Source organism: Vigna umbellata, chromosome 9 (genome assembly GCF_029865625.1).
Source record: "Vigna umbellata cultivar VRB3 chromosome 9, Vumbellata_1.0, whole genome shotgun sequence".
NCBI classification, from domain to species: Eukaryota; Viridiplantae; Streptophyta; class Magnoliopsida; order Fabales; family Fabaceae; genus Vigna; species Vigna umbellata.
This window is the reverse complement of record NC_142173.1, coordinates 4,955,588-4,965,386: the sequence shown is the minus strand read 5'-3', so window position 1 is coordinate 4,965,386 and position 9,799 is coordinate 4,955,588. Positions and strand designations below refer to the sequence as shown.

Here is a 9,799-nt window from a genome sequence, read left to right as displayed (position 1 = left end):
TACTTAATCACCTAGCATCCTTCAGTAGATGCTAGATCCAACAAAATAATGTCCAGAATAATGTTCACAAATTACAAATTATAAAACCAAATCAAAAGTTTGTAAATCTACTGGGTTGCCTCCCAGCAAGCGCTTCTTTAACGTCACTAGCTTGACCCAGTAAAGCTCAAGTTCCTTCTTCTTTTTCTTCTTCTTCCTACTGAACTTCTTCAGAAATTTGATCAAACCAGGAACCTGTTGCAGTGTCTCAATCATAGGAACTTTAATCTCCAATTTCTTGAAGATTTCCATGAAGCACTTAAATTTCTTTTCCTTCCTATGATTCTTCTTTAGATGAGGATGTGATTTTTCATGTGATTTCTTCTTCTTTCCTCTCATCTTCTTTTTCTTCCTTTTTCTCTCCCTAAATTTTCTCTTTTTCTCTTCTTTTATTTTTTTCTTCCTTTCTCTTTTTCTCCTCAACTTCTTTATCTTCACACAAATTTTCTTTCTCTCTTTTCTCTCAACCAATTCTTTTTCTTTTTCTTCATCTTTATCTTTCTCACTCAACTCTTCTTTCTCTTTTCTCTCTACCCTTTTCTCATCTCCCTCTAATTTTTCCTCATCAAGAATCTTGTCACTTTCAGTGATAATGACTTGCCCTTCCTCCTTAAGGTTAACATCAGTATTATCATCATCATTTAATATCTAACTAATGTGACGAAGTTGCATCTCCATTCTTTTACATGATTCTTCAATGCTTTTCTGAGTAGAGTCGGAATTTTTCAAAAATCGTTGAAGGGTGTCCTCCAACCTATCCAAACTTCCTGATAGAAAGGGTTGTTGCTGCCATTGTTGTTGTGGTTGGTTCTCAAATTGTCCAGCAGCTTGCCAAAATTGGCTTTGATCCATGCTTGAGTGAGGTTCCCACCATTGGTTGAGATTACTTTGGTAGAATTGAGTGCCCCTGTAGTTAAACTCTTGACCAAATTGCATTCTGCAGACATTAGGCACAAAACCCTAAAAACAATTGTTAGCACAAAAAGATAGAGAAAAAAAACTAAAGATTTAAAAGATATAAGAAGATAAAAGATTTAGAAGATAGAATCAAATAAAATAGAATAAAACCTAATCTAAAAAATAAAATCTAATCTAAAAAGATAAAAATAAAATCAAATCTAACCTAACCTAAAAGATAGAATAAGAATAAAATAAAATCTAACCTAAAAAGATAAAAAAGATAAAATCTAATAAAATAAAATAAAATCTAATCTAAAAAGATAAAAATAAAATCTAACCTAAAAAAAAAAAAAATAATCAAATCTAACCTAAAATAAAATCAAATCAAATAAAAACCGAAAAATAAAAAACAGAAAATAAAAATAGAAAACAGAAAAACAGAAAACAGAAAAAATAAAATAAAATCAAATAAAATACAAACTGAAAAATATAAACAGAAAAATAAAATAAAATAAAATAAAAAAATTCGAAATTTAAAATAAAATAAAAAAAATAAGTCAAAGATAATCAATAATCACACAAATTAACCAGTTAAACCATGAATCCCCGGCAACGGCGCCAAAAACTTGATGGACAAATTTGTAAGCACCAAAATATGATGTCACAAACTTGTTTCACAATCGGCAAGTATGACCGAATCGTTCAAGTAATAAAACTTGGTAAGACCAAGTATCGTTCTTCCCAAAGGACTCACGGCCTAGTTTAGTTATGTGATTTCTTGATTAGCTAAGACTTAAGAAAACAATGATTGAAATTTTAATATGCAAGACGAAAATAAACATGTATGCATGAATTGATCAATGGCAAAGACATAAGATAAACACTTTCAATGGATTAAATGAATGAATATGTTGTTGGGGGTCAATTTCATCTCATCCACTCTCATATATTTTAGGAATTCCTCTTTCAAATCATCATTGTTAATGCCATTCTCTAATGTACCATTCTAGATGGCTTCTCCCTAATCAAATAGTTCATACAATTCCTAGCATTCCTAATGATTAGTTCATGAGTGCAGGAGCTTAAGGCAACCAATATAATGTTGTCAGTAAAATATTGGGAGAAATTCCCCGGATCTAGATTTCCCCGTACGTGTCCGTATCAACAAAACCAATAATCATGCATTAGAATGAGTTAAACAATGCAAGCATTGAGCAAAGAGGAAAAACCCTAACTAATGATGAAAAGAAAGCATATGTCTTAATTCAAAGATGTATTCAACAAATCCATATATGAGAGCTTCAAGAGATTACATTGATTCCCCAACAAACATACAAGGTTTAGTTCACCATATTCATGGTGAACCTAGATGAATAACAATGAAAGTATGAAAGAATAAACCCAATAAAGGTGAAGAGGTAGCCTGAGCATCCAAGATCCTCCTTCAAAGGGGTGAAAGAGAGAGTGTTTGCCTCGTTTCTGCCAAAGATACTAACTAAAGGACGTGCAAGCCCTTATATACTAATCTAGAGTTACAAAAGATTACAAAAGCCCAAGCCCAAAAAGTGCCGCTCAGCGCCATTTACCGCTCAGCGGTGGTTACGCGTCTTCTTTCTTCCCCTCAGCGACCATTTGCCCCTCAGCGGTTCCAACGCCACCTCTTGAGTGCCGCTCAGCGGTAGTTTGCCGCTGAGCGGTGCCTTCGACTTCTCCTTTTTGCACTCTTTCTTGTCTTTTCTAATGTCCTCTCTCTCATTCTTCACTTCTTTCACCAAATTCACCTCAAAACCTGCACAAAAACACTCAAATCAAGCATAAACCTGTCCAGCTCTCTTATTTCTGAAAATATAAACAAAATGCATGATTTCAAGCTAGTTTCTAAGTCTAAAGGTTGCTTTTAGTATCACTTTTAAGCATGAAAATAACAGTTTTTCAACTGTTATCATAAGTATGTTAGCAATAACAGCAAAATCCTCAATCCTCAGATATTGACTCTGTGTGTTCCATCCTTGAGCAGTATTGGCATCCTCTTCTGCATCAACTAGGACTTCCTTTTTACCTTCAATGTGTGCAGCTGCCTTAATATCCATATCTGCAATAATTGTATAAGCTGCTACATCCAAATCAAAGTCAAAATGCATAGGTGAGTCATCAAAATTTGCAGAACTGTCCAAAGTAAATGCAGAATCATCTAGCAGGTCATTAAGAATACATATATCTACATCACAACACCTAATGTCATTTGTTTCAATTTGGTTCACAAGAAAATTTGTATCTAGAATCACATAATGACCAGACCTAGTAGCACAAATATCAGCTAGAGGTTCTATAGGTTTAGCATGCAATAGTTCATCAAAGCTATTCTGCAACTCACCCAAACAGAGAGAAGCTCAAATTTAAAATCAACCTGTACTGGCTCCTCAAAAATGACCTCACTAGCATCTATCAAATCAGTAGCTAAATGAACACCTACTGTGAAGCTATCATCAACTAGAATGATGTCAAAATCAGCACATAATTCTGAAACAACATAAGGCATGTCAATATTTTCAATGGAAAAGGTTGAATTTATGATATTAGAATGATCAAAGCAAGGAGTAAAATAGAAAACTTCTACAGGCACATCATGCATATGATCAAACACATTGAAATCAATTTCAGGCTCACCCACATCAACATCAAAATCCATTTCACAGTACTGCAGCACCAAAACATGGTCAACAACTTCCCTCATTTTTTTCAAATACTCTTTGGACTTTCTGAAATTAGTTTGTACTTCCAGCACAGTAGATTCAGCTTTTAAATCAGCAGTACAATCAATTTCATTGAAACAAGAATGAGGTTCAGTATTATCACCATCATAATACACATTTTCACTTAATTGAGCACTAGCAGTGGTAAAATCAGATATAGGAACAACAACAAAACTATTACAATCATGAATCACAGCCAACTCCCTAAAACCATCAACTAGCTTTTCAAAATCATCACCAGTGTAATTATGGTCATAAGGTTCACAAACACATTCAGAAAAATCATCAGATGCAATCATACAATCATCACTCATCAAAGAATTGGAATTATCATCATCAAAATTTAAAGTAGAATGTGAATCAATGAAATAAGGATTAGAGTATACAGTTACAGAGGTGGTTGGACACTTAATCTCTTGAAACTCTACGGCAGCAGATACCATCAGTGGTGCTTCATTGGTTGCTGCCTCTTTCTCCTTTTCAACTCTCCCAGTCAACTTGTTGACTACAACTACTAACTATGCCACTTGATTGGTTAGTCCTTGAAGTTCATATGCTGGAATCCCCTCCTGCTGATCACATAATTGATCCTTCCATGGCTGTATTGATTGGAATTCCTCCAACCCTGGTTCAGCATACTGGTGCCAATATGAATGTGGCAGCTGTTGCTGCATAATCCAAGGTTGCTGCTCACCATATGGTTGAAAACAAAGTGGTGGTTGCTGCTGGAAATCTTGATTGATTGGCTGCAAAAATTCCTCAGCAACAGGCTCAAAGAACATGTTAAATCTTTGTGGTGGAGCATTGTAAGGGAAAGGGAAATTACCATATGCAGAGGAGTGATCCATGCTTACCAATTGCTCACAATATAAAAACCAATCAGACCAATAAAGCCTCTATCACAGAATTCAACAAAAGAATTGAAAGAAAAGAAAATCTATACAAGCTATATTCACAATTTCTACTTTGTAGAACAGATCCTAATATATAAAAATGAAAACGGAACAAACAGATCCTAAACTAAAAAGGAACATATATGAACACAAAACAGAAATAAAATCAAGAAAACAAACCTAAACAAGACTAACCTAACACTCTAAGACTTAACTCGCCGAGTCCCCGGCAACGGCGCCATTTGTTAAACTCGCTTTTAGTCGCATCAAAACCAACAAACTCAGTTTCCCCACTAATGTAGTAAAGGGATAACTAAGGATCAATCCAAGGACTCAACTATGATTAAGCTTCAGAATGTAGAGTTTAGTCTTGTATATTTACTTCCTAATTACAAAAAACAAGGTGGGGAAAAGGAAAATGAAACGAAATAGAAATTAAACTAATATGAGAATTACATGCAACTAATATGACTTAAAACTAAAACTGGAAACAAGCAACTCAAATTGGAAATTTAAAAGCTAAACAAATCCTAAAACCTAAACGAATATACTCATGTATGGAGTAACTGAACTTAAATGTTGTAGACACATATGTACAATCTAAGGTAAAGAAAAATCAACAAGAAACATCTAGAACTACTGATCAAAAGCAAAGAATCAGGGAAGAATCCAGCAGCAATGTCGTGCACTTTCCTTACCAATCCAGCAACAGTGGCCCAATTCTTCAATCTGTAGTAGGGCCCAGCAGTGTGCAGCAGCTTCCTATCAACCCATTCATTTGTAGTGGCCCAATCAGTGGCATCAACACCAACCTAGTGCCAATCTAGCAGCATAGCTTCAATTAAATTGTATTCTGCAGTAAAGAGAAAAAAAATCCAAAATTAAAGAAAAGAAAAGGAAATTTAACAAAGAAATATTTTTATCAAAGATTTTCTAAGAAAACAAAATAAGATTTTCTAATTATTAACAAAAACTAAAAATTACACCTAAAAACCTATTTTTAACTAAAATTTTATAAAACTAAAGAATTACGAGAAAAACATAAAACTAATCTAATTCTAAGAAATTAAAAACTAAAGAAATCTAAGAAATGATTTTTAACAAAGAAAAATATGTAAATCTAGAGTGTTATCAGTCAGCAATATGAATATTAAACAGTTTGTCTTCGTTAACTTCAATTTGTTTTTTGCCTTGAAGAGCGACATACCAATGATCAGACACAGGATATTTGACATAAAAAACCTGAGATTCTTGATGTACCATGATAAATGGTTCGTCTTGATAACCCACCTTTCTAAAATCAACTAGTGTCATACCTGATTCTTCTATTTTCACACCACTCTTATTGTCAAACCACTTACATTTGAATAATGGAACATAAAACTTAGTGTAATCAACCTCCCATTTCTCTTTTATTATACCATAACATTTCATTGATCCAATTACAAGATTTTGATCTTTTGATGTGGAAAATTGGAGCGACTCAGCTTCTAGACTGACTCCACTATTTTGTATTGTGCTTTTATCATCCAAAGTCTTCGTATAGAATGTGCAATTATTGATTTCATAACCTGTACAACATACAACATCAAACTTTAAACCATTTGCAAGCCACAACAAAGTTTGAGAAGAATGTGGCTCTTTGTTAACTTCAGATTTGAACCAAGACATAAATGTTATATTATGCTTCATCAATTGCAATTTCTCTCTTATTGTTTTGGATTTTTATTCTTCACAATGGTTTTGTGTGCTTGCCAAAAAGGGATCACCTCATCTGTGTTGTTCAATATATAAAGATGTGCTTGCAACAATTCTTTGCGATCTTTCGTCACCACATTCACACATCGGATGCTTTTACTTGTAGAACATTTATTCAACCATGATGTGCGAGGAACTCCTATTAGATATGTTGATGTCATGTAATCTGAACAAAACTCGATACTTTATTCAGTAATATACCTTTCAATCATTGAACCTTCGGGACGATATGGATTTTTAAGGTACCCTTTCAAAATCTTCATATAACGCTCTATAGGATACATCCATCTTAACTATACATCCATCTCTAGTTGACACAAGATGATAACAATCTCGCCTTGAAATTCATCTAACTTTTTAAGTTCGATGACTTTACTACAAATTGACGAGAAAAATGAACACAGCCGAGTTATGGTCTGCCTAACATTTTTGGGCAAAATTCCACGAATAGCCATCGATAACAATTGTTACATTAAGACGTGTCAATCGTAAGACTTTATGCCAACAAGCTTTAAGTCATGCATCGACACTAAACTCTTCATATTTGAAGAGTATCCTTGTGGTACCTTGATACTCTTTAAACAAAGGCAAAAAATTATCTTCTCTTGTCTGGACATTGTGTAACATGTAGGGGGAAAATAAGTAAGTTTACCAATCTCCCTGGGTGCCAACTCTTTTCGGATCTTCATGTCAACCAAATCCAAACGAGCATCCACTCCATCTTTTGTCTTTCCTTGAATGTTGAGTAGGATATCAATCAAGCTATCACACACATTCTTCTCTACATGCATCACATCTATGCAATGTCTAACATCTAACTTTGACCAGTATGGAAGATCAAAGAATATTGATTTCTTCTTCCAAGGGGTCGTTATAGATGACTTCTTGGATGTTTTCCAAAATACACGATGTATTTTATTAACTTTTTCAAGAATTTGATGGCCAATAAGTGGATTTGGTGCTTCGTCCCTCTCTTGATATCCATTGAATGCTATTTTTAACCTTCGATATGGATGATTACATTTTAGAAATCTCCGATGACGCAGATACACAGTCATTAATGGTGCAAAATAACATTGCACGAATCACAAAATTTTCATAAGCGAATGAATCAAATATTTTAACATCATCAACCCACAACAACTTCAAGTCTCCAACTAGTGGGCTTAGATAAACATCTATGTCATTAGCAGGCTGCTTCGGACTAGATAACATCATAGACAACATCATGTACTTCCTCTTCATGCACAATGCAGGAGATAAGTTGTCAATTATCAATATAACTGACCAACAAATGTGATTGGTACTTAGATTACCAAATGAGTTCATTCCATCAATGGCTAAACCAAGCCTAAGATTTCTACATTCTTGACCAAATTGGGGAAATTGTTAATATTTTTCCATTGTTTGAATTAGCTGGATGACGAAGCAACCCGTCAATTTTTCTCTCATCTGCATGTCATCTAATGTTTTTAGCATCTTTTGGATTCGCAAACAAACGCTTAAGTCTGGGCACAATTGGAACGTACCAAACTACTTTCAAAGCAGATCCATTTTTTTCTATCTGACCATTATCTTCACTATGGTTTTTTTAGTTGTATCGTGATAACCCACATTTTGGACACTTTTTCAAAATTTCAAACTCTTTTCTATATAAAATGCAGTCATTGGGACAAACATGTATCCTTTTATACTTCATACCCATGAGACAAAGAATTTTCTTCACATCATAATTATGAGTGGGTAGTGTATTTCCATCTGACAACATTTCATTCAACAACATCAACAATTCTATGAAACTCTTATCAGTCCATCCATTGGTCGCCATCAAATTCACGAGCCTTAACACTGTTGACAACCGTGTGAACTTAGTTGAACCGACATACAAAGGTGTTTCCACATTAGTCGACATCATCTCATACAAATGAGCCTTGGCAAAATTTTCTGCGCCCACATCAAGGATCATGTCCTCTAATTTGTCTTCATCCGGTCGATCTTCTTCAATGGTGGAATCAATAACATTTTCAGTTTGGGAGACAGTCGAGAAGTGTATTTCTTCGCCGTGCCATATCCATGTTGTATAGCATCGTAGGAAACCATCACAATTAAGATGTTCCCTAATTTGGGTTGCGTTCAACTTTCTCGCATTCAAACAGTTCACACAAGGACATCTAAACTTCACTTCATCATCACTTTTACCCTCATTACGTTGCGCAAATTATACAAATTCCTCTACCCCTCTCTCGTACTCAGGACTAATGCATGGTAAATTAATCCAATTTTGATCCATACGATCCATACGTAAATATTCTGAAATATTCTACAAAATTACAATACAAAAAATAATTTTGTATTGATCATTTAACGACAAATTAAGGTGAATTCAATTCAATCATACAATCATATAATTAATAAGCATTCAAATAATCACATGTTCAACATAAAAAATTTTAAAAATAACATTGTAAAATTAAAAAGTTCAACTTTAAAATCATACCATCATGCAGAATTATACGATCATACAAAACTTTTCAATCCTACAAAATTGTACACATATTATATGATCATCCAATCACATATTCAATCATTACAATCATACAAAATTATATGATCCTATTAAAAAGTAAACTTTAAACATTAATACAAGAACTTGATAGTGTGAAAAAGCCAATAACAAAGGACAACCCGCGATCTAAATGGTCTCTGCAAAATTCAAACCTACAAAAATATATTAGTTTTACAAACAAAATCAAACATCAAAACACAAAAAAAAAACCCAACGAAAAATTACCTCTAAGGAAGAGAATCGAAAAAACCAAATCAAAAAGACGTTTGGAATGATTTTGATCGGTTAAAAAGCTTCCTAAACGTTGACGACGGCCACAACAACAAGCAAATCCAAATTATAAGCATGAAAAATGGGTGAAAATGGAAGAAGAAGGCAATGACACACTGCTGGTCTCGAGAGGATCGATGCGCTGAAACTGTTTTCGCAAAGACGCTGACATTGTTCCTTCGCGTTTTCTTTTTTTAACCTACTAAAGGTTATTACCTCGGTTCCCACTAAAACCAAGGCGATAAAGGGGATATGGCCTCGGTTCCACACACAACTGAGGCCTATTCTCTTTAAAAAAAATTCAAAATTAATCTGAAATGGCAATTTTGAAATTTTTGTAACTTTTTTGTTTCGATTCCCCACCAAACCGAGGCCAAGTCCTAGGTTAAAAATTAAATTTTACTTAAAACTTTAAATTTTGTTCAGATCAGGGTCTATGGCCTCGGTTTTCCTGAGAACCGAGCCAAAATCCCTAACCATCTGACTGCCACCCTTATGACAACAAACTACAGATGTGGATTGTCAATGTCTTGTAGGGGTTTTGGCCTCGGTTCTACAGACAACGGAGGCCGAAAGCCCTGCATAGGGATTTTCATCAGACAACTGACTGGATTGTAAGT

The 9,799-nt window shown here is 34.2% G+C and overlaps 1 pseudogene; it reads right to left on the bottom strand.

The window, feature by feature from the left end:
- Positions 1–3,507: 3,507 nt before the first annotated feature.
- Positions 3,508–4,540, bottom strand: LOC148192379 (uncharacterized; annotated as a pseudogene).
- Between the last annotated feature and the right edge of the window lie 5,259 nt (positions 4,541–9,799).